At 39.4% G+C, this 24865-nt stretch overlaps 1 long non-coding RNA gene across 1 annotated transcript; it reads left to right on the forward strand.

Annotated features, from left to right (window-relative positions):
* Window positions 1–17418: 17418 nt before the first annotated feature.
* Window positions 17419–22926, forward strand: LOC128026471 (uncharacterized). Its single transcript, XR_008186434.1, has 3 exons — window positions 17419–21739; window positions 21916–21991; window positions 22341–22926. It is a non-coding gene; the product is annotated as an uncharacterized LOC128026471 (long non-coding RNA).
* Window positions 22927–24865: the final 1939 nt, after the last annotated feature.

Genomic DNA, 24865 nt, shown 5'->3' on the forward strand with positions numbered 1-24865 from the left:
AATGACAGATCCTAAAGATGTCATGTAGATGGTGAAGAGAAGTGGTCCAAGTACTGAGCCTTGAGGAACCCCAGTAGCAAGGTGGTGTGACTTTGAAACATCACCCCTCCAAGACACACTGAATGATCTGTCAGAGAGGTAGGACTTAACCCACAGGAGAGCAGTTCCAGAGATGCTGCTGATCTTTCTGAGGGTGGACAGGAGAATCTGGTGATTAACAGTGTCAAAAGCAGCAGACAGGTCCAGTAAGAGGAGTACCGAGGATTTTGAAGCTGCTCTTCTAGTCGCAGGGCTTCAGTAACCGAGAGCAGAGCAGTCTCAGTTGAGTGTCCACTTTTGAAGCCAGATTGGTTGCTGTCCAGGAGGTTGTTCTGTCCAAGGAACATAGAAAGCTGGTTGAACACAGCTCGCTCAAGTGTCTTTGCAATGAATGGAAGAAGGGATACCGGTCTGTAGTTTTCAAGAAGCGCTGGATTTAGAGATGGTTTCTTGAGCAGTGGGCTTACCCGAGCCTGCTTGAATGCTAAGGGAAATGTTCCAGAGTGAAGAGAGGAGTTGATAATGTGAGTTTTTGTGAGACGTCCATCTCTGAGAGTGGGGAGAAGGAGGATAAAGAGTGTGCATCGGTCATTGTGAAGTTGTCCTCAGTCTGCGGTGTGGAGAATTGGTTACTGATGGATCTTGTCTTATTTTTGAAGAAAGTCGTCCGCTGTAAGAGTCGATGGAGGCGGCGGATTAAGAAGATAAGAGAAAGTCTTGAAGAGTGTCCGAGCGTCACAGCAGCTGTTAATTTTGTTGTGGTAGTAGGATGTTTTAGCTGTGAAGACATTTGCAGAGAAGGAAGAGAGGAGAGATTGATACACACTGAGGTCCGTAGAGTTTTTTGATTTCTGCCATTTCCTCTCTGCAGCCCTGAGTTTAGAGCGATGTTCACGGAGAACATCAGACAGCCAGGGGACAGATGGGGCAGTGCGTGCTGGTCTAAACAACAGTGGGCAAAAGTTGTCCAAGCAAGATGTGGAGCAATGAGTGTCCGTAGCACTGTTAGTGTCCAGAGCAGGAAACTGAGAGAGTGGTGGAAGAGAGGATGAAACCACAGCAGATAGGCGAGATGGAGAGAGTGAGCGTAGGTTCCGTCGAAAGGTGACCTGCGTTGGAGTGTGTGCCACTTCAGAAGTGCTAGGTTAGCAGTAATGAGGAAGTGATCAGAGGTGTGCAGTGGAGCAACTGAAGAGGTGTCCACAGAGCAACAGCGTGTGTAGATGAGGTCCAGTTGGTTGCCCGATTTGTGAGTCGCTGTAGTAGACACTAGCTTGAGATCAAATGAGGTGAGCAGAGTTTTGAAGTCAGCAGCCTGGGGTTTATCTAGGTGGATGTTGAAGTCACCAAGCAGTACCAGAGGAGTACCATCTTCAGGAAAGTTTGATAGCAGCACATCCAACTCCTGCAAGAAGTTTCCCAGTTGACCTGGGGGACGATAAATGACCACAAAGTGGATTTTAACAGGGTGGGTAACAGTAATGGCATGTGATTCAAATGAACCATTACCTGTAGGTGATGGCTGAAGATCAAATTTCCATTCTTTGGATATAAGGAGACCCGTACCTCCACCCCTCCCAGTGGTACGAGGAGTGTGGGAACAAGTGAAATTAGTGGAGAGGGCTGCAGGGGTGGCAGTATCTTCAGGTTTGATCCAAGTCTCTGTCAGTGCCATGAGGTTGAGACCGGAATGAGTAGCAATAGAAGAAATGAAGTCTGCTTTGTTAACTGCAGACTGGCAGTTCCAGAGACCAACTGGAATAGAGAGCATAGTAGTAGAGATCAGAGGGACATGGCGTAGGTTTGTCAGACAGGCCTTCCTGCGACATACATAGCGTGCTCTCCGAGTGTTAGTAGTGATAGTAGAGATCTGAAAGCACATAGTGACTACAAGTGTAAGATATATTTGAGAGGCTATACAAAAAGTAAAGAAAGAGAAAAGCAATACTCAGGTGCCCTGTCGGTGTCCTTGCTCGGTGGAGTCGCGCAGGTAGAGTCGATTGTCTTTACACTGGTCGGTCTTCACACGAGGAGGGTTCACACGAGGGTTACCGCGACCGCTGCCGCGGTGAAACCTAGCGCTTTGTATTAGCCTGATTACCTGTGATTGAAGTCAGCTGGACACGCCTCACTATTTAGCAGATCGAAACCAGGCAGTCCCGCAATAGGCAAACGCAAAACCAAGCGCCACTTTCAGCACGTATTAATCAGGGTAAGACACACACAATTTAAACCAAAAACTTTCCTAGCAATGATGATCACACACACTAGTCTGATGAGAAAACAAGACAAAACACTCACAAGCTGCTGTCCTATGTTGCTCGACTGTTTCTTCTCGACTTTTCTTCTGTGAAAATTACTGTAAAACTCCTGAAAGTTTATTTCATTTGTATATTTTTGTATTTATTTGTACTGTTGCATTAAGTTTGATCATTTGTTATTTTATTTATTGTATTTTACCATAGTCCTTTTTTCCCTAAATATAGCATATACCGATCCGAACTGTAACTCTAAAATCGTGAACCGATCCGAACTGAGCAATCTGAACCATAATACCCCTAATGATTATACATTTACATTTATTCATTTAGCAGACGCTTTTATCCAAAACGACTTACAAATGAGGACAGTGGAAGCAATCAAAAAACAAAAAGAGCAATGATATATAAGTGCTATAACAAGTCTGTTAGGTTAACACAGCACACGTAGCATGGGCTTTTAAATAAAATAATAAATAAAAAGAAAACAGAATAAAAAAAGAATAGAGCAAGCTAGTGTTAGAGGTCTTTATACACACACACACACACACACACACACACAATTGCATAATAAATGAAAAGGTAGATTAGAAAGGTAGATATATTTTTATTTAAAAATAGAATTAGAATAGTGAGTGTTAAAGTTAGAGGGTGAAATAAAGATGTAAGAGGTGGGTTTTTAGCGGATTCTTGAAGATGCTAAGGACTCAGCTGCTCGGATTGAGTTGGGGAGTTCATTCCACCAGGAGGGAACATTTAAATTAAAAGTCCGTAAAAGTGACTTTGTGCTTCTTTTGGGTTTGGCACAATCAAACGACGTTCACTTTCAGAATGCAAGCTTCTAGAGGACACATAAGTCTGAAGTAACAAATTTAGGTAAATAGGTGCAGAGCCAGTGGTAGTTTTGTAGGCAAACGTCAATGCCTTGAATTTTATGCGAGCAGCTATTGGAAGCCAGTGCAAATTGATAAACAGAGGTTTGACGTGTATTCTTTTTGGCTCATTAAAAATGTATCTTACTGCCTCATTCTGGATTAATTGTAAAGGTTTGATAGAACTGGCTGGAAGACCTGCCAAGAGGGCATTGCAATAATCCAGCCTGGACAGAACAAGAGCTTGAACAAGGAGTTGTACAGCATGTTCCGAAAGAAAGGGCTTGATTTTCTTGATGTTGAATAAAGCAAATTTGCAGGATCGTACAGTTTTAGCAATGTGGTCTGAAAAAGTCAGCTGATCTTCAATCTTAACTCCAAGGCTTCTAACTCTTTTTGAAGGAGTTATGGTTGATTTGCCTAACTTGATGGTGAAATTGTGATAAAAAATGGGTTTGCTGGAATCACAAGCCGTTCTGTCTTGGCAAGGTTGAGTTGAAGGTCATGGTCCATCATCCAGCAAGAAATGTCTGTTACAAGCTAAGATGCGAATAGCTACCGTTGGATTATCAGGATGAATTGATTAATTGATTGGTATAATTGAGTGTCATCAGCATAGCAGTGGTATGAAAAGCTTTGTTTCTGAATGACAGAACCTAATGATGCCATGTAGACAGAGAAGAGAAGTGGTCCAAGAACTGAGCCCTGAGGCACCCAAGTAAGGCAAGGCAAGGGAAGTTTATTTATATAGCACATTTCGTACACAATGGTAATTCAAAGTGCTTTACATAAAAGAAAGTGTATAAAATATACATAATGAGGAAAAATAATAACAATAATAAAACAAGCAATTTTAAAACTTTTAATATTATTTAAAAAAATTACTTTTTTAAAATGAATTTAAAACAGCTCATTCAATAAATGCACATCTAAAAAGATGAGTTTTAAGTCTAGATTTAAATGTGACTAGTGTTTTAGCACAGACTCCCCTTGTTTTGTGTGAACCTTTGGTATTTCTAACTGACTCAATCCTAATGATCTGAGTGGTCTGTTAGGTTTATATTCAGTGAGCATATCTGCAATATATTTTGGTCCTAGGTCATTTAGTGATTATATACGAGTAAAAGTACTCATATATAATATGGTAATTCAAAGTGCTTTACATAAAAGAAAGTGTATAAAATAATAATGAAGAAAAATAATAACAAGAATAAAACAAGCAATTTTAAAACTTTTAATGTTATTTAAAAAAAAAAATACTTTTTTAAAATGAATTTAAAACAGCTCATTCAATAAATGCACATCTAAAAAGATGAGTTTTAGTCTAGATTTAAATGTGACTAGTGTTTTAGCACAGACTCCCCTTGTTTTGTGTGAACCTTTGGTATTTCTAACTGACTCAATCCTAATGATCTGAGTGGTCTGTTAGGTTTATATTCAGTGAGCATATCTGCAATATATTTTGGTCCTAGGTCATTTAGTGATTATATACGAGTAAAAGTACTTGAAAATCAATCCTAAATGTAACAGGAAGCCAGTGTAAGGACTTGAGAACTAGTGTGATATGCTCAGATTTTCTGGTTCTAGTCAGAATCCTGGCAGCAGCATTCTGGATGAGCTGCAGCTGTCTAATTGTCTTTTTGGGAAGGCCGGTGTGGAGCCCATTACAATAGTCCACCCTGCTGGTGATAAAGGCATGAACAATTTTCTCCAAGTCTTGACTGGAAACAAAGCATCTAATTCTTGCAATGTTTTTTAAATGATAGTATGCTGATTTAGTTACTGCTTTGACATGACTACTGAAACTAAGGTCTGTCTCCAGAATCACAACAAGATGACTGACTTGATTTTCAGTTGTTTGACCCCTAGAGTCAAGGTATGCATTCACTTTGAAAACTTCATCTTTGTTTCCAAATACAATGACTTCAGTTTTTTCTTTGTTTAACTGAAGACAGTTCTGGCACGTCCAACTATTAATTTCATCAATGCATTGGCAGAGGGAGTCAATGGGGCTGTAGTCATTTAGAGATAAGGCTAGGTAAATCTGGGTATCATCAGCATAGCTGTGATGGACAATTTGGTTCTTTCTCATTATTTGACTTAGTGGGAGCATATACAGGCTAAACAAGAATGGTGCAAGAATTGACCCTTGTGGGACACCACATGTCATGGACATCCACTTAGACTTATGCTCTCCTAGACTCACATAATAGCCTCTCCCTTCTAAGTATGACCTGAACTATTTGAGTACCATCCCAGAAAGCCGACCCAGTTTTCCAGTCTCTCTAGTAGTATGTTATGATCAACAGTTTCAAACGCAGCACTGAGATCTAGCAATACCAGCACCGATATTTTGCCAGAGTCACAATTTAAGCGAATATCATTTATTATCTTAATGAGTGCTGTCTCTGTGCTGTGATGTGGTTGAAAACCAGATTGAAAATTGTCCAGGTATCCATTTGAGCTTAAGAATTTTTTCAGCTGATTAAGAACTACCTTTTCTATAATTTTGCATATAAAAGAAAGATTAGATATTGGTCTAAAATTGCTCCAAAGGGTGTTATCAAGATTGCCCTTTTTCAGGAGGGGCTTAAAGGGATAGTTCACCCAAAAATCATAATTATGTTATTAATAACTCACCCTCATGTCGTTCCAAACCAGTAAGACTTTTTTTCAACACAGTTTAAGATATTTTAGATTTAGTCCGAGAGCTCTCAGTCCCTCCATTGAAACTGTGTGTACGGTATACTGTCCATGTTCAGAAAGGTAAGAAAACATCATAAAAGTACTCCATGTGACATCAGAGGGGCAGTTAGAATATTTTGAAGCATCGAAAATAAATTTTGGTCCAAAAATAGCAAAAACTATGACTTTATTCAGCATTGTCTTCTCTTTGGTGTCTGTTGTGAGAGAGTTCAAAACAAAGCAGTTTGTCATATCCGGTTTGCGAACGAATCATTCGATGTAACCAGATCTTTTTGAACCAGTTCACCAAATCGAAATGAATCGTTTTAAACGGTTTGCGTCTCCAATACACAAATTTAATCCACAAATGACTTAAGTTGTTAACTTTTTTAATGTGGTTGACACTCCCTCTGAGTTCAAACAAACCAATATTCCGGAGTAATTCATGTACTCAAACAGTACAGTGACTAGTGCTGCAACGACGCGTCGAAGTCATCGATTACGTCGACTACAAAAATATGTTGACGTGCGTGAAATGCGTCGACGCGTCACACTGTTTGTTTACATCTCGCATAATGGCATACTGGGAAACGAGAAAGTTGCATTCTATCACAAAAACAGAGACCACTGTTATCAAAAGAATGGGAATACTTTAAACGGAGGACAAATAAAATGGCCCTTTGTTCCCTTTGCAAAACCGATATGGTGTACCACGGCAGCACAACTGCGATGCGCGAGCACCTCAGAGGAAAAGTTTAACTGGTTTACGGTTTAACTGGTTACTGTGTGATCTGGTGACCAATTTCCTGGTTCAGGTCTGATATTATTGCGCTTGCGGCATTCTGAAAAGTTGAGATTTTTTTAACTTGATGCAGTGCGAATGCGCCTGGAAAAAAACGACGGCGTCGCTTCCATTATGAGCGCACTTATCGCGCCCCTACATTGGAAATAACGAACTTGAGCGCGCAAAAGACGTGATATGTGAACGGCCCCTTAAAAGACAGTCACAAACCACCAAGCTACCCCGAATCAGCTCCAGGTCTCTGGAAACCATGTTAAACCATAGCAGAACCCTGACTACATTTTATGGTTTTTGATGCTAAAGAACATTTCATGACGATGTAAATTTATGGGTACTGTGGTTTAATTATAAACGCTATCATAAGCTCATATTTACCATGGTAAAATAAATTTCTTTGCCTCTTTATTATTTTATGCTGTAAAAACTTCAACCAGGTTGAAATATTATATCAGAAGTTGTACTTACATTTTTTTTTGTAAATCCAAACAATTGTTATCCAAATGATTCATTAGCTAATAAAAAAAAGAAGATTAGATGAATTATTGTAATAAAAATAATTGTTAGATTAGTCGACAGAAAAAATAATCGTTAGTTGCAGCCTTAACACTGACTGAACTGCTGTCAGGAGAGAACTGAAGATGAACACCGAGCCGAGCCAGATAATGACTCATTCACGAGTCAAGAACCGTTTCTGTCAGACGTGTCCAATTCGACAACCGAGGAGCTGATGATACTGCGCATGTGTGATTCAGCATGAAGCAGACCGACACATAGAGCGTCTGAACTGAACTAATTCTTTTGGTGATTGATTCTGAACTGATTCTGTGCTAATGTTATGGTCCCAGGTAAACCGAAGGCTTGCAATCATCCCCAATGACACCATTACGTTGAGTGCAAAAGAACCGGTGAACTGTTTTCTTCAACCGATTTATTGAATCAAACTGTCCGAAAGAACTACTGGTGATCCGAAAACCGATGCAGCTCGTGTTCATCTCTCTCTTCACATTAGTTCAGTCAGTGTACTGTTTGAGTACATGAATTACTCCGGGAAATTGTTTTTTTTTAACTAAAGAGGGAGTGTCAGCCAAATTTAAAAAGCTAACAGCTCAAGTCATTTGTGGATTTATGCGTATTGGATTTATGCGTATTGGAGACGAGAACCGTTTAAAATTATTCAGTTCGATTTGTTGAACTGGTTCAAAAAGATCCGGTTACAATGAATGATACGGTGGCAAACCGGATATGACAAACTGCTTTGATTTGAACTCTCTCACAACAGACTCGGGAGAGAAGACAATGCTGAATAAAGTCATAGTTTTTGCCATTTTTGGACCAAGATGTATTTTCGATGCTTCAAAATATTCTTACTGACCCTCTGATGTCACATGGACTACTTTGATGATGTTTTTCTTGTCACTCTCTCAACAGTGGCAAAAAGAGTACGAGTGTTATGTTAAGTTACCGTATTTTCCGCACTATAAGGCGCACCAGATTATAAGGCGCACCTTCAATGAATTGCCTATTTTATAACTGTTTTCATATATATGGCGCACTGGATTCTAAGGCGCATAGAATAGAAGATACTGCAATCAAACGTAGAAAAAACCTAGTCTAAAGTCAGTGGCGCGTTGCGCGTTGTTCATTATGCTATTTTAAGGGCGCATGCTTGACCATAATGTATAGCGTGCACAACTGTGATCTACACAGATGCAACAGTTATTTTTGCAAATCATAAATTGTTACACTAAAAAAATATTAACCTGTTGGCCAAATAGTGGCAAGACATATGTGTATATAAGTACATCTGACAAATTGTGGCTATTTCCTCCCACGCCTGTTTAACCGACGCTATTTTGGGTGGGTTTCTCCCATCCCCATACAACACAACTTCTCTGTCTTTCACTGCTCTTACAAGAACATAAGTCTCCTCGGCTGTGAACCGCTCCTGGCGTGCGCCTGGTAAATACGTCATAATAATAGCAATCCATAATGGAACTTGCGCACCTGCTTTTAAAGGGAATGTTGGATGAAGTTCTGATTGGTTTATTTCACGTTACGCCCAAACCACACCTATGAATAATGAAGCTACTTAAGACCAACCCATTTTAGATTTGCGCCGGGCGCAAGAGCCATTTATCCCGCCGGGAAAATAGCAACAGCGCCGAGACCCGCCCACAAAGTTACTTGCGCTTCGCGCTTTGACACTTGCGTTTCAGATCGTTAAAATAGGGCCCTTAGAGCTTCAGCAACTGAGAGAAAAGCAGTCTCAGTTAAATGTCCACTTCTGAAGCCAGATTGGTTGCTTTCAAGGAAGTTATTGTGTGTGAGAAATGTAGAGACTTGGTTGAACACAGCTCGTTCAAGTGTTTTTGCAATGAAAGGAAGAAGGGAAACTGGTCTGTAGTTCTCTAAAAGAGATAGGTTAAGGGTGGGTTTCTTAAGTAGTGAAGTTATACGAGTCTGTCTAAATGATGAGGGAAAAACACCAGTCTGGAGGGATGTGTTGATGTGAGAGAGTGAGTGCAGGTACAATTGCAGGATAAATGGCTTGAAGGAGATGAGATGGAATAGGATCAAGCGGGCAAGTAGTAGGTTGATTAGAAAGGATGAGTTTTGAGACTTCTGCCTCAGAGAGTGAAGAGAAGGATGTAAATAAGTGTATGTTTGCTGGTGATATGAGCTTGACTGATTTTGGTGTGGAAAATTGTGCACTGGCAGAGTCGTCAGCTATTACAGATTAAGCAGGAGGGGGAGGAGGAGGACAAAGAAGTGAGGAAAATGTTTTAAAAAGCATGCAAGAGTTAGACGAATTGTTAATTTTTTATGGTAGTATGTCATTTTAGCAGTGGAGACATTAGCAGAGAAGGAAGATAGGAGTGACTAATGCACATTAAGGTCAGTAGTTATATTTTTGGATTTGCGCCACACCCTTTCAGCAGCTCTAAGCTTAGAACAGTGTTTCGAGTAGAACATCAGATAGCCAAGGGGCAGAAGGGGTGTTATGTGCTGGCCTGGAAGATAAGGGGCAAACAGTGTCTAAACAAGATGTTAGAGTGCAGCAGAAAGTATCAGTAGCACTGTTAGCATTAAAAGATGCTAACAGTTTAGGGGAAGGACGTGAAGATGAAACCATTGCAGATAGCTGGGAGGGTGAAATAGGGTGCGTAGGTTACTTTGAAAGATGACACGTGGAGGGGTAAGTGATGTGTCAGGGACCATGTTGAGCTTAAGAGTGAGGAGGAAAGTGATCCGATGTGTGCAGTGGAGTAACCAGAAAATGATCAGTTGAGCAGGGACGCGTTTAAATAAGGTCTATTTGGTTGCCTGATTTGTGAGTAGCAGTAGTTGACACTCGGTTGAGATCAAAAGAGGCAAGCAGAGTGTGGAAATCAGCATAAAGAGGTTTATCTAGGTGGATGTTGAAATCTTCAAGCATAACTAGGGGAGTACCATCCTCAGGAAAGGTTGAGAGCAACACATCTAATTCATCCAAAAAGTTACCCAGTGGTCCTGGTGGTCAATAAACAACTACAAAATGTATTTTGATGTTTTTATTTTTATTTTTATACACAAAATGAAAGGAGCTGTTGATACCCAAAGATGGTAAAGGATTACATTTCCAATCATTAGAGATGAGCAGAGCAGTACCTCCACTTCTTTCAGTCAAACAGGGGGAGTGGGAAAATGAGAAATTATTGGAGAGTGCTGCAGGGGTAGCAGTGTCCTCTGGTTTGATCCAGGTCTCTGTTGGGGCCGTGAGATTAAGCTTTGAATGACTAATAATAGAAGTAATGAAATCTGCTTTGTTTACAGGAGACTGGCAATTCCAGAGACCAATAGAAAAATAAAGTAGTGTATTATAGGGCTGTCAAAATTGTTCAAAAATGACGTTCGAATATTCCCTCTAAACAAAAAAATGAATATTCGAACTATTCGAACATCTGTTTGAATGTTGTCAATGACACGCATTACGTCAATAACAGGACAAAATAATACAAAGAGACATAACTATTTGTATAGGTAGTCTATTTAAGTTTAAACATATACGACAACGTACTACCTACACAAAAACAAGGAAATCAACTAATGGCCAAGACTGCAGACCTCACGCTCTCCCACCCTCACGTTCTCTGCGCATAACGGTTTAAATGAACAAACAAATTTTGAGTGCTGATCAAGAATTTTGGGCAAGCAATTTAAGGTTGCGACTGTTGTCCCAAATATAGCAGGCTTCATTCAGTGATTGAAACAAATATTATTAATATTAATTGAAGTTTTACAGCATATAGAATTGACATTGAATGCTCAGAGCGAACTGTGCTGTGGTAAACATGGAACTTTTCTTTGACATGAAACGATAAATAATCAAATCTCGGTTCCATTGCTTGACAGAACTCCCCGAAGCCTGCCTCATCCGCGATACTGATCGGTCTCATGTCCTTACAAATGAACGAAATATATCCGTTATGGCCTCTTGTCATGCTGCAGACAATTAAAAGGGTTCCTGCGGGGTCTTAAAAAGCCTTAAAAGCATTGAATTTATTAATTTGGAAATAATACCTTAAAAAGACTTTAAAAAGTCTTGAATTTTGATGTCTGGGTCTTATATGTGATGTATGTGAATTTTCCTCAAAAGTTTCATTTGTCAACCACGATTATTTTTGATTAAATGACGTAGTATAAATAAAGAGTGGCGGAACCAGTAATTGAGAACGCAACGCAGCCCCGGGTCACAGTACAAAATACTGCGAACATGTGATGCCTTCAGTAAATGAAGATGACGTGCTTCAGCACCACAACCATAGACTGCAACAAAACACACAACACAGACCTCGAGCAACAAACAAAAGAGAAGCGCGAAAAATCAAAGAAAATCTCAGCATTCCACAGGAACGGACCGACACCATTATATTTTTAACGTTTGTTTTTACGTTAGCTAGCTAACGTTACCAATTTCATTCTGAGGTTATGGGGAAATGTACATTTAATGAAGCGTGGCTGGATAAAAACTATTTTCATCATTGGTTAAAACCTGTGGACAGCAACGTTTTTGAGGCTTTTTGCACCATATGCACAAAAAGGATTCAGCTAGGTACAAAGGGGAATGAAGGCATTAGAGTCTCATGCCAAGTCATCCAAGCTAGGGCTGGGACAACGCCTCGAGGTCATCGATTACGTCGACGTAAAAATACGTAGACAAAAAATATGCGCATCGATTCGTCTACCTGTTTTTATTTCTCTAAAAAACGTTTGCAAAACGTTTACCTTATGTGCGCTGAATATACGCGATGGCCGGATCAACATTCTACGTTATATAACCAATCCAGGGGTTTTTCTGCATTGATCTTTTTTTGGCAGCTGTCAAAGCCTTATTTGATCGGTGAGTGATGTAGAATAGAATGACTGCTTGCCGGACAGGGAGCGTACGAGAGAGAGCCCCGGCTGCGCGCGCACTCACAGTCTTCAAACAACACGAGCGCTTCTTGCTCTCTCTCTCCCTCATGCATATTAATCAAAATAATTAAACACGATAGAAAAAGGGCGAAACACCAAAGTTTCACGCGCGCTCGCGCACTCACAGTCTTCAAACTACATGAGCGCTGTCTTGCTCTCTCTCTCTCCACCTCGTGCATATTAACCAAAATCAATAGACACGTTAGAAATTAGAAAAAGAGCGGAACGCTAGACATCAAGTTGTTGATATTTTCATCTGAAAGAAGAACCTTTTTTCAGTAAGCTAGGCCCTATGTGTTCAGTAAGCTTGTTTCAGTAAGCTATGTGTTTTCAAGGCTTCAAGGTTTTATTGAATGCTATCTCTATACAAGTGCAAAGTAATGCATTCTTAGTCAGTCTTTTATTTTGTAATTTTAAGAGCAATAAACATATATTGCAATGTTAAGGAATTCATGTTTTTTTCATTCAGATATGTAAATCAACATGTATAAATTGTTAGTAGTCAATTAATGGGGAGATAATCGAAATCGAATCGGTCTGAAAAATTAATCGTTAGATTAATCGATGCATCGAAAAAATAATCGCTAGATTAATCGTTTAAAAAATAATCGTTTATCCCAGCCCTAATCCAAGCACATGAATGCTCTCAATTTATTAAAACAAATTCCATCGCCTACTTGTTTCAACCATATACTATATGGTTTCAACCAACAAGTGCCAGCTAGCTGCTAATGTTCCTGAAGCGGCAGCAGGATCTAATGTTAGGGGACGTTCACATATCGCGCCTAAAAACGCGTGGAAAAACACTAGGCGCACCGCTTTCTCCTTCTTTCCAAAGGGCTCGGGCAGAAGCGCACCTGAGGCAACAATGACGCGCACTCTCCATGAAGACGCAGAAATGTCAGCAAAGGATAAATGGATTTGCAGCACTAAAAATCACACGCAGTAGCTCTGCTACTAAATTTATTTCAATATGGCAATCCATATACCGCTATGATCAGCTGTTCCTTCATCTTGGCTGAGCTTTCAACGTTGTTACGGGAAAGGATGAAGCTGATTGGTTAGTTCTTGTCACATGACCTGCGGTGCACTTGCGGCTCTCTGAAAAAGTTGAGATTTTTTAACTCGATGCGGTGCGTGGGCGTCGCGACCGTGTGCTTCCATTATGAACGCGCATACCGCGCGCCTACATTGGAAATAACGAACTTGTGCGCGCAAAAGATGCAATATGTGAACGGCCCCTTATAGCCAGCTTGCTGCTAGCGCTGCAGACCCTTCAGCTATGACCGCAACTAGAGTGGATCTGCACACAGCTTTTGGGTCCACGCCAACAATAAAAGCAGAGGTGTTGTGGACTCTTAACACAATCGGTAAACATCAGTCCTACAATGGAAATGAGGGTATCTCAGAGCTTTTCAAATGCATGTTCCCTGACTCCGACATCGCTAAAATGTTTACTTGCGGTCACGATAAAGGAGAAGTTGACGGAACTGGCTGTCCTTGATAAAGAGATTGCTGCCCTGAGTGAAGAGCTAAGGAGTTGACTGTGTTTCTTAATTTAATGTATTGTTGAGTTCTAAATTTCGATGTTTATTGTTCAGGGGTCTCTCAGTTCCCCATATTCCCAGCATTGTAGCTAGCTAATATTAAAAAACAGCTTAACATTGTTCGGCAAACTGTCTTGTGGCCTACTGAAATGTTTTTATTTTTCACACCTGCTTGGCTTATCTTTTACCCATTCCACATTTGAAAAATAAATGAAAAAAAGTTAGTTAGTTAAAAAAAGTTAATAGGTATTAATTTTTTATATAAATGGACTTAAAAAGGTCTTAAAAAGACTTGAATTTAACTTGAAGAAACATGTAGGAACCCTGATTAAAGAGCTTGTGGCGGGCGATGCAAAGTAACGTTAAGTGTCAAGACGTGACTGTTTAGCTGGAGTTCCACACATTATGCCATGCTCATTTGGGTGCACATTTTGAGAAGTGACCTCATGTTGCTAGTTGTCGAATAGTATGCTAACTGTATCTTAAATAGCTTGCATACAACTTCATCCCGCGGGTCAACAATTTTACCTCATTTTCTCTGCTGCGGTCGAGTTGGTCTTTGCACTTGCTGGCATCTTCCATGAAGACGTGTCAACTTTCAGCACAGTGGTGTTGTGACCTGTCCCTGAACCCTCAGGCGCGCTAGCGCGCCCACTCGCAAAACAGACAACCACGCCTCTACTACCGCGGTCATTTTTTTCCACATTTTTTTTAATTCGAATATAAATTTTCACCTTCAAAATTCATTTTCTTAAAACTATTCGAAAACATATTCGAATTTAGAATATTCGTTGACAGCCCTAGTGTATTAGCAGATATAGGCAAAGTGCGCAGGTTTTTAAGATTGCACTGCCTACGTTATGTGATGTGTGGTTTGCAAGCGGTAGTGATAGTAGGGATCTGGAAACACATAGTAAGAATTGGTTATAAACAAAAAACAACTGAAACAGAAATGAAACGAGGAGAAGGAAAAAGAGATTAATCAAAACAATACTTATATTCCCTGCCGTTGTCCTTGTCCAGTGGAATCGCACGGTAGAGTCAATGGTCTTTACACTCTTCGGTCTTCACACGAGGAGGGCTTAATTGGAGGGCTTCTGTGGTATACTTATCTTTTTTTTTTTACACCTGACAAAACGGAAATTGAATTCAGCTGAACGCACTTTACTGTTTATCACAACAAAAGTTTAAGCAAGCGCACAACACTGACAACGTATGCGATTGAGTACAAGACCAAATGCAGCACGTCTCAACACCATAGGTATATGTCACCGCTGGGTAAAGTTAGTTCCACTACAGGTCTGCCGCTATTATATTAGGATTCTCTTTTCTCAAAATCTTACCTTTTTCAGTTTTTTTTTCTGTATTCGCTGTTATATCATGTACAAACAAATTAATTTATACTTGTTTGTAGCTTATACAGACACTCAGACTGTGCTCAAATTTACCAGTGGGTAGTTTTAATTCACCAGCTGTCGCGTCATTAACAGAAGTACTCATTAAGTGCCTGCTCGCATCATAATATAATAAGCATTTCTAAATATATACACTTATATACAATTTCTAAATGTATGGGTCAATGACGTGGCATGTCAATTCTGGTCTCCAAAGCATATTCATAATATTAAAAATTTATAAATTTTTAAATGCATTTCATTAAATGACTCAACTTTCCCCTCTTTAGTAACTCATGTGAGAATTCATTATAAATAATTAATCTTTAAGGAACTATTGAGCTCAAAAGTCCCAAAATGTCATTCCGGGTAACTTTCCCGGCTTAAAATCTGAAAACAAAAATACAATAAAAAAGTTAAAAATAAAAATATTTAAAATCTACTTGGGCTTAATTGTATTGATGTTTTAAACGATACCTTCAAATATGGTTGTAATACTAAACTTAATTACATTTTAATGACAGAAAGACTTTTGTCCCCAAATTGGGATTTCTGTAATGTCATTCCTGGATAACAGATAATATTGTATCAAAAAGAAGACCCTGAAAGAGCACCAGAACATGTGCAAAAGTGAGTAAGCGTCTCTTAAAATTGTGATATTTTGACCTTTTCGGTTACTGATCCACTTTGTAGCAATATCATGTGTCCTATTTGATCTAAAGTTGTAGTTTTCCATAGATGGTTAAATTTGTGCCTTATTATAAAGAAAAATATTTACTTTGTCATTCCTGGATAACGTCATTCTTGGATAACCAAAAACCTCTGTTAGCCAGGACATGTCATCCATTAACCAGAATGACATAGGCATAAAAATCTAGTTTTTAATTAACATTTGTAAACTTTTAGGTATAGTTATTATAGTTATATTATTAACATTAACATCATGTACATAATTGTATGTTTTTTTGCCGTATTTTTGCTGTCATTCATCTTGGATTTCATATGATTCACATTCAATTATCATTGAATTGAACTTTTGCAATGTAAATGGGTCAAATCATGAATAATGTAATAATTGTTATTAATATATCCACATTTGGTAATACTTAATAATAACTACACGTTATTAATCATTAGTTAAGCATCATTAAACAGTTAATTCATTTATAAAGCATTACTAAACATTAATATCTGAAAAAAAAAATTATTACGTTACTCAGGAATTACATTTCCATGGGGAAAAAGATCTGATTCATCAAAAAAAAAAAAAAAAGGTTAATATATAATATTCTTGAAATGTGTAAATATCAATGCATTACATACACAACACTCTAAGTATAGAAAGTCCTAAAATGTACATTTTTTACCAGTTTTTTTTTTTTTTTCACATTTTAAATCTTTATTCGTCATTCACCCGCATACACTCAGGTTACTGAAATTAAATTTGTGTTTCTTCCGGTTTAATCCGGAATTGAATTTTTTTTCGGCCTGAAGTTACATGAAACATGCAGATGAGTAATAAAAAGGTCATGATGATGCAGGTTACTGCATGATGATTGAAATCGCAAAATGGCCTAGCAGAAGTCAATTATTGTCATGTTTCCAAACTTTTGGCAGGTATTTTAATTATAAAAATTATATTAATACTTGTTATATTATATTGATTATTAAATGCTGAATTTTATTTTTACAGGACAATAGTATGTATTATTATATTGTAAGATTTTTTTTTGTGTGTCTAGCTGATCACATGTCTGGGCTTTATTACAGTAAATTTGAGAGAGTTTTAAATTAAAGAAATTTTTCTTTAAGTTCAACTGTTTTTTTTTTTTTTTTTTTTTTTGTGCATAACAAATCTCTTTTATGTGTGAGGTTTATACTTCAAACTTAATGCTCTTGCAGACCCCTATCAGAAATAAAGATGCTTAATTTTTCAAAAGCAGATAATAATTTGTTTTGCCTGATTTGTGTACCCTGTTCATCTCCAGTTTGGGCAGTCAGAGTGGACAACGCCCTGGATGCTTATGGTCCACCATCATGCAGCTGCCAATTAAGAGATGCCTGGGACGTCCACGACGAGCACTGCTGCCCCCAAATCCTGAGATTCCTCCATCCTGCCACCCAGAGTTGCAACCCAGCAACAGTGTCCCTGAGCCCAGCCCCCTTCCCTCTTGCCTCTACAGCGGCATGGACATCATGCAGGGCCTGGACCCCAGCACCCATCTCAATCAACTCAAGAGTTCCATCAGCACTTATTTTGGAGCTGCAGGACGTCTGGCCTGGTCAAAAGGGCACTTTTATTTACATTTCAACTAATTGCACATAAGCTCTTATCCTGTACATCCAGTATTGTCATCTCAGTTTAAACAGCCTAGCTTGTGAATTTGATTATAAAATGAGATTATGATGTTGAAAAACAATGGAAAATGGTTAATTATTCTCCTGCCACAAAACATAAAAAAAATAATAACGTTCTAAATAATTAACGTTTATAAACAATAATAAATTTTTTTTTTAAAAAATTATTTGAGGGCATATAATAACCAGATAAAAAAATACATAAAAGAATGAATGAGTGTATGAATAAATTAATGAATACAATTATTTTAATTGAAAATAAATAAATAAAACATCGGTTGTCTTTACAGACAAAAACATAAATACAAATATTTGTTAAAAATTGAAAAAAAAGAGTCTTAAAAGAAACCATAGACTCAAAAAATACATTTCAAATTTAATTATTTAACTTTCCCTTTTGTGCAAAATCAGAATGAGCTTTATTGCCAAGAATGTTTACAATGCGCACACAATACATTTTTCTTGGTGACAGGTGCTTCCAGTGTTGAAAAAGTAGAAACATAGGCAATGCAAAATGGAATATCACACACAACAGTATAAAATGTAAGCAATAAATTAAATTTAATACAATACAATATGTACTTGAAAGTTGAAACATAATGTTCCCGTTTACCTTGTTCCCTGAGAAAGCGGATTGAGATCAGCGCATTAGCAAATGTCTTATTTGTGACCAGCTGTGAATAATGTGTGTAACACGTTGATAGAATTGACCCGGTGGTAATATAGCCCCGGTTGATGACGTCATCGGGGCGTGCCCGCAACACGTGGGCTATAAATAGATAAGCCACAGGTGCATCAACAGGACATTTTGTCTGAAGAGCAGTCCTGGGACATATTCAGCACGGCAATGCAGCGCAGCATCTCGTTCCGCTTTCTCAGGTAACAAGGTTGCAGTCAAGTAACCAGGAACGTTCCCTTTCGAAAGCTTCAGTCGATGCTGCGCTGCTCAGCACATTGGGAACGAGAATACCCACGCCGCCGTGCTTGAAAAATGTCTGGACCCCTAAGGTTGTGCAGGTGTGCTACCAAACCACAAGAAGGCCTCAGACATTAGCTTGTGATGTTGACTCAAGGACATGAGAGGCCGGAGTAGTATGGACCAGGGCCGTGAAGAGACCTTTGGAGGGGCAGGTGCTCAAAGTATAAAAGGGGCACACGGAACAAGGCTTTAAATAGCGTGGTTCAAAATAGCAATACAGCAATATATTGTGAAGCATTCCTTGCCGATTTGCGTATCGATATGGATGATTATGTATTGATATGGCAGCAAATGCTGTGATGCAGTTTTTAAAAAGAAAAAGATTAGAAGAGACAATTTTAAGTTTAAAAGTAAAAAAATAAAAAATTATTTCCACCTAATAATAGCTCTGGGATTAGAAACTGAAATGTCTTAAATTGTCCCAACCTGAAGGTTTTTTCTTCTCTGTTCTACAGAATAATTAAGAACAGCTGTTATAGTAAAAACTACAGAAAACAACTCTACATTTTCCTCTTTCTCACCAGCCTCGGTCTCCTGGCTTGCTTACCTGCTCTTTCTGTCACTTGTGCGTCTACATTTGCCTCTTTTTCTTCCTCTATCTCCATCTCCTCATCTGATCTTTTACTTTCCAGTCTCTGTCCATCTAAGAACAAGGCACAATCTACTATTTCATTATCAATCTATTATTTTAACCATCACTACTATTCTTGCACCTAATCAATAAGTCCACCTTAAATATTGATACAAAACAATAAACAACTGAGTCATGCTATGAAAATTGTGCTCTTCTCTCTCTCTCTCTCTCTCTCTGGAGTTTGATGTCCTCCCAATCACTTCCACCAATTACTTCCACTCACTCCCTCACCTGTCCCAGGACACTTAGCCACTCACCCAAATAGCAAAATAATGTCATTAATAACTTACCCTCATGTTGTTCCAAACCGGAACCACAAAAAAGAACCGGTGAACCATTTTCTTCAACCAGTTTATTGAATCGAACTGTCCGAAAGAATATGCATGACGAATCACAGGGAAACACAGGTGGGCGGACACAAGGCTGGGCGAACTGAATCTTCGGTGGACAACGGATGATGGTGCTTGGGCCCGTGATGATCCCTTGAACCCGGTGCGTGTGTAATCCTCGTGACGGTGCTCGGTAATCCAGTGCTGGGTGAAGATCCAGGAACAACGATGATACAGGAAGACTCAGGCAGGAACTAGGGACACAGGAACAGGTACAGGAGCACACCGGGGAGAAACAACGATCTGACATGAAACACCAGTTACTGAACTTATATAGGAGACAAACAATTGAAACCAGCTGGCGCTGCTGATCATCGCTGATCAGTGACCACGCCCATAGACACACACACAACAGCACGCTAGACGAGAGAGAGAGTGAATTCATGAACCGTGACAGTACCCCCTCCCCTAAGAACGCCTCCTGGCATTCCCTGGCGGACTTACCTGACGATTGTAATCATCGATCAGAGAGTGATCAAGAATGTCTCTAGTAGGAACCCAACTTCTCTCCTCTGGACCGTAACCCTCCCAGTCCACCAGGTACTGAAATCCACGTCCCCTCCTTCTCGAGTCCAGAATACGACTAACCAAATAAGTAGGTTCCCCATCTACGAGACGCGGCGGGGGAGGAACCGGGACAGGCGGATTAATAGGTGCCCAAAACACGGGTTTGATCTTTGATACATGGAAGGCGGGGTGAATTCTCCTGTACCTAGGATGAAGTTTGAGGCGGACTGCCACCGGACTAATGATCTTGGTGACAGGAAACGGGCCAATAAATTTGGGAGCAAGCTTATTAGAGACAGAGCGGAGAGGAATGTTCTTAGTAGAAAGCCACACTTTTTGACCAACGACGTATACGGGAGGCTTTGACCGGTGGCGATCGGCCTTGGCGCGCGCCCCCATTTGGAGAAGAGTCTCACGGGCTCTAGTCCAAGTGTGGTGACACCTCTGGATGAAGGCGTGAGCGGAGGGGACCGCGACTTCGGATTCCGTACTGGCAAAAACTTGTGGCTGGTAACCTCAACTACACTCAAATGGAGTAAGGCCCGTAGCTGACACTGGTAACGAGTGGTGTGCGTACTCCACCATAGAAAGTTGTTGGCTCCAAGAGGAAGGATTCTTGGAAACCAAACATCGCAATACTCTCTCCAGCTCTTGGTTGGCCCTCTCTGATTGATCATTGCTTTGGGGATGAAACCCCGAAGAGAGACTAACCGTCGCTCCCAATAATCTACAAAACTCTTGCCAAAATTTGGACACAAATTGGGGACCCCTGTCGGAGACCACGTCCATCGGGAGGCCATGTAAACGAAAGACGTGATCTATGACAACAACCGCTGTCTCCTTGGCTGAAGGTAATTTGGGCAAGGCGATAAAATGAGCCGCTTTCGAGAACCGGTCCACAACGTCAAAACGTCAAAACGTCTTGCCTCGGGAGGGCGGTAGCAAAATCTAGCACGATGTGGGACCAGGGTCTCAAAGGGACTGACAACGGTTGGAGTAACCCATCAGGGGGTCGGTTGGACGTCTTACCAGTGGCACAAACAGAGCAAGCCAAAACAAAACTACGGATATCACGAGCCATTAACCGCCACCAGAATCGTTGTTTATCCAAAAAACTGGTACGATTAGCTCCTGGATGACTTCAGACCGATACTCCTCAGGCAAAAATAACCGGTTCGGTGGGCAATTGGGCCTAGGCGTTACCCCTTCTAAGGCCTTCATGACCTTCAATTCGACCTTCCATCTGAGAGTGGAGACCACTAATGTCTCGGGTAAAATACACTCGGGAGTGGACGGGCGTTCGGAATGGTCAAAAACACGAGATAAAGAATCGTGTTTGATGTTTTTGGAACCCGGGCGGTACGAAAGAGAAAAGTCAAAACGACCGAAAAAAAGTGCCCACCGAGCCTGCCTAGAGTTGAGTCTTTTAGCAGTTCTAATTGTAACCCAGGTTACCAGTGGAGTAACAGAAAAAATATTGTTATTAATATAACACTATAATAACGTGAGAGTTATTAAAAAGTATTCAAAATTAGTAATTTCAAAAAAGAAAAATATTACTTTCATACAAACATATATTTTCATTTGAGAAATACTATGACCAATGGTGATTAGTTTTGAACCTGAGATGAGCCAATACGAGCGCAGTTTTTGGCGCTGCGTAAGAATTGATTTCCGGGTTTTCGCATGAGGTATATGCGTGAAGTTAAGAGGCAACTCTCTCTAGTGTGCACGGATGCCTGATGAGTGCTGTGTCTCGATGCTCCGGGAAACAGAAATATAGAAATTAGCCTTATAGATGAGTTTGGTCGATGGATTGATGTGAGTGAAAAAATGCATTTTATTTCCTATTACATATAAGTGACGTTGGTATCGTTATGAGAGCGAAACGAATACTCATCTGTTTAATATAAAAGTGTATGCTGATATACATATACTTAAATAGTATCAGAGTATTGCTAAAGTATTTATGAAGTGAATTTTTTTTATTTAAAAAGGGTAAAGGGAGCGATTGTAATGTGGCGTGCTGTGCCTGCATCATTCTGGAATATTCTGAGTTAAACGATTTCCTTGGTAAGTCAAATTGTTTTGTAACTGTTGCAAACCAAACTGTTATGGTTGTATAAGACGAAAAGCAAGAGAAATTTAATCTGTGAGTGATTTATATGTATTAAAGAAAATGTTTAATGCTGTATAGGGTTAATAACAGCTAAACAGATGGATAAGTGGTCAATATATGAATCATTGTATTATGTTGAGAGAGAGTCACAAACATTGCCTATGTAAAAGAAATATTCTTTATTGGAAAATTGTATTTACACATGTTCAGGTTATAATGAGTAACTCTACTGTCAGTAAAAATTGTTTATTATATGTTACAATGAAGATACTAATGATATTTCTGTGACCTTGACTGTTCAAGGTCAGGTTTTTTTTCTTCTGTTATGTCTTTTCCAAATTCGCTGTGTATACTGGATCTGTCCTGGCCTTCCAGTGGTTTTGAGGAGGGTTTGGACTGGCGAGCCTCCCTCGAGTTGTTTTTGGATCTTTCTGTTGAAGAAGTATTCGCACTGATTCAACTGCAAATGGTAGGAAAAGGACTAACTTTCCTCATCTTTTTATTTTTTTATTTTTTTTTTTCCGGATGGAGACCTTTTTCATTACCCAGAGATAAAGGACAATTATTTATTTTATTTTTTTATTTTATTTTTCCTAAAACTTTTCAAAGCACTCTTTCACAAGGACTTCAATTCTGATTGGATTTCATTGTAAAAGAAAAAAAGAGAAGAACCATTTGTTGTGCAATTGGGTTGTATGTTGTTTATTTAGGATTTACCCTGTTGAAACCCAAAGGGAAAAAAAACTGAGATCTAAAGTGTTGAAATCTTACATTCTGGTTGGAAAGGAAATACATATGTACATTTTATTTCATTTTATTTTATTTGTTATCAACCAATGTAATTCACCTGTTGTCATTCACCTGCAAATACAGTGTGTGTTCAAACGAGTATTCACTGTTGTTGTGGCATCTTTCTCAGCAGCGAATCTGTTTCTTCTGAAATGCTGGTCCATAGATTTCATTAAGTTAATAGCCAGAGAATAAGCGCTACATAATGTATTCTAGGTTCTTGTGATCGGTCCAAACGATAAAACGTACCCCTGAGCCTTCTAACCAGTGCCGTCATTCCTCCAGTGCTAACTTGACTGCCAACAACTCTCTGTTACCAATGTCATAATTACGTTCGGCAGGTGATAAACGATGAGAAAAAAAACGCGCAAGGGTGAATCTTATCGTCTGTGGCAGAATGTTGGGAAAGAACTGCTCCTACCCCCACCTCTGACGCATCGACCTCCACCACGAACTGACGTGATGGATCAGGGGCAACGAGGATGGGAGCCGAAACGAAGCGGCTCTTAAGTTTGGCAAATATAGCCTCGGCTGTATCGGACCACCTGAACGTCGTTCTGGGGGAGGTCAAGGCGGTCAGAGGAGCGACTAGTTGGCTGAAGTTACGAATAAAACATCGATAAAAATTGGTGAATCCCAGACACCTCTGTAGGGCCTTACGGGAATCTGGACTTGGCCAATCTATCACAGCCTTAACCTTGTCAGGATCCATACGCACTCCCTCAGATGAGACGATGTACCCTAAAAAGGGGACGGACTGTGCATGAAAAACGCATTTCTCCGCCTTGACAAAAAGCCCATTCTCTAGCAACCTCTGAAGCACTCACCTGATGTGCTGAACGTGTTCCTGGAGAGAAGAGGAAAAGATCAATATGTCATCCAGGTAAACATATATTGATCAACCATATCTCTCAGCACGTCATTGACGAGTGCTTGGAAGACTGCGGGCGAGTTGGATAGCCCGAAGGGCATAACCAAGTATTCAAAGTGCCCTCTAGGGGTATTAACCCTTAGGGGACTAAGCCCTTTTTGGTACGTTTTCTCTATTTTTACATTTCGGCTTATAAACCATATGTAATGAGGATGGACCACCATGTATTTGGTATCAATGGATTCAGAAGACCCTAAGCTACCATAAGCATGCTTGCAATATGTCTATAAAGGAAGTATGAGTGAAAAATTGTACAATAAACTAGAGAATTTCAAAGACGAAAATGAGATTTTTGTCATTTATTACTGAAAATCCTACCTCACACAACAATAGTTAAAAGTTTTTGACCCAAAAATATATTTTTCAAACTCTTTGCTTGACAGCAATGGGTTAATGTTCAATCAAATGTGTAAAGAACAATTAAATAATTAACTTTATTTACAAACAGTCCTAGGCGTTTTTTTTATTTTTGGAACTAAGCCCTTTTTGGTCTGTTTTCTCTATTTTTATATTTGGGCTTATAAATCATATGTAAAGGAGATGGAACACCCTGTGATTGGTATCTATGGATTCAGAAGACCCTAAGCTACCATAAGCATGCATGCAATATGTTTATATAAAGGAAGTATGAGTGAAAATTTTTACAATAAACTAGAGAATTTCAAAAACGAAAATTAGATTTTTGTCATTTATTACTGAAAAACACACAATATAGAACAGTTTTTGAACAAAGAAAATATATTTTTTCAAACTCTTTGCTTGACAGAAATGTGTTATTGTTTAATCAAATGTGTAAAGAACAATTAAATAATTAACTTTTTTTAAAAACATTCCTAGGCATGCCAGTGAGCAAAGAAAGGCCTCTCCAGGCCTGTCCAGTAATTGTTCCAGAGCTTGTTCTGCCGTAAATCTTTTACTGCTTGCCATTTTGATAAAACAATTCTGTAATAATGCTGTATCTCTCTCGAATTTATCTCTTTGTGCTCGCTAACACTCCGATCGCTTTCTGCTTTCTCCACCTGATACGGATTCTCCGATCACTCGAATTTAGCTCTTTGTGCTAGCTAATACTCCGATCGCTCTCTGTAACACTCCGAACGCTTTCTGC

Source organism: Carassius gibelio, chromosome A2 (genome assembly GCF_023724105.1).
Source record: "Carassius gibelio isolate Cgi1373 ecotype wild population from Czech Republic chromosome A2, carGib1.2-hapl.c, whole genome shotgun sequence".
NCBI lineage: Eukaryota > Metazoa > Chordata > Actinopteri > Cypriniformes > Cyprinidae > Carassius > Carassius gibelio.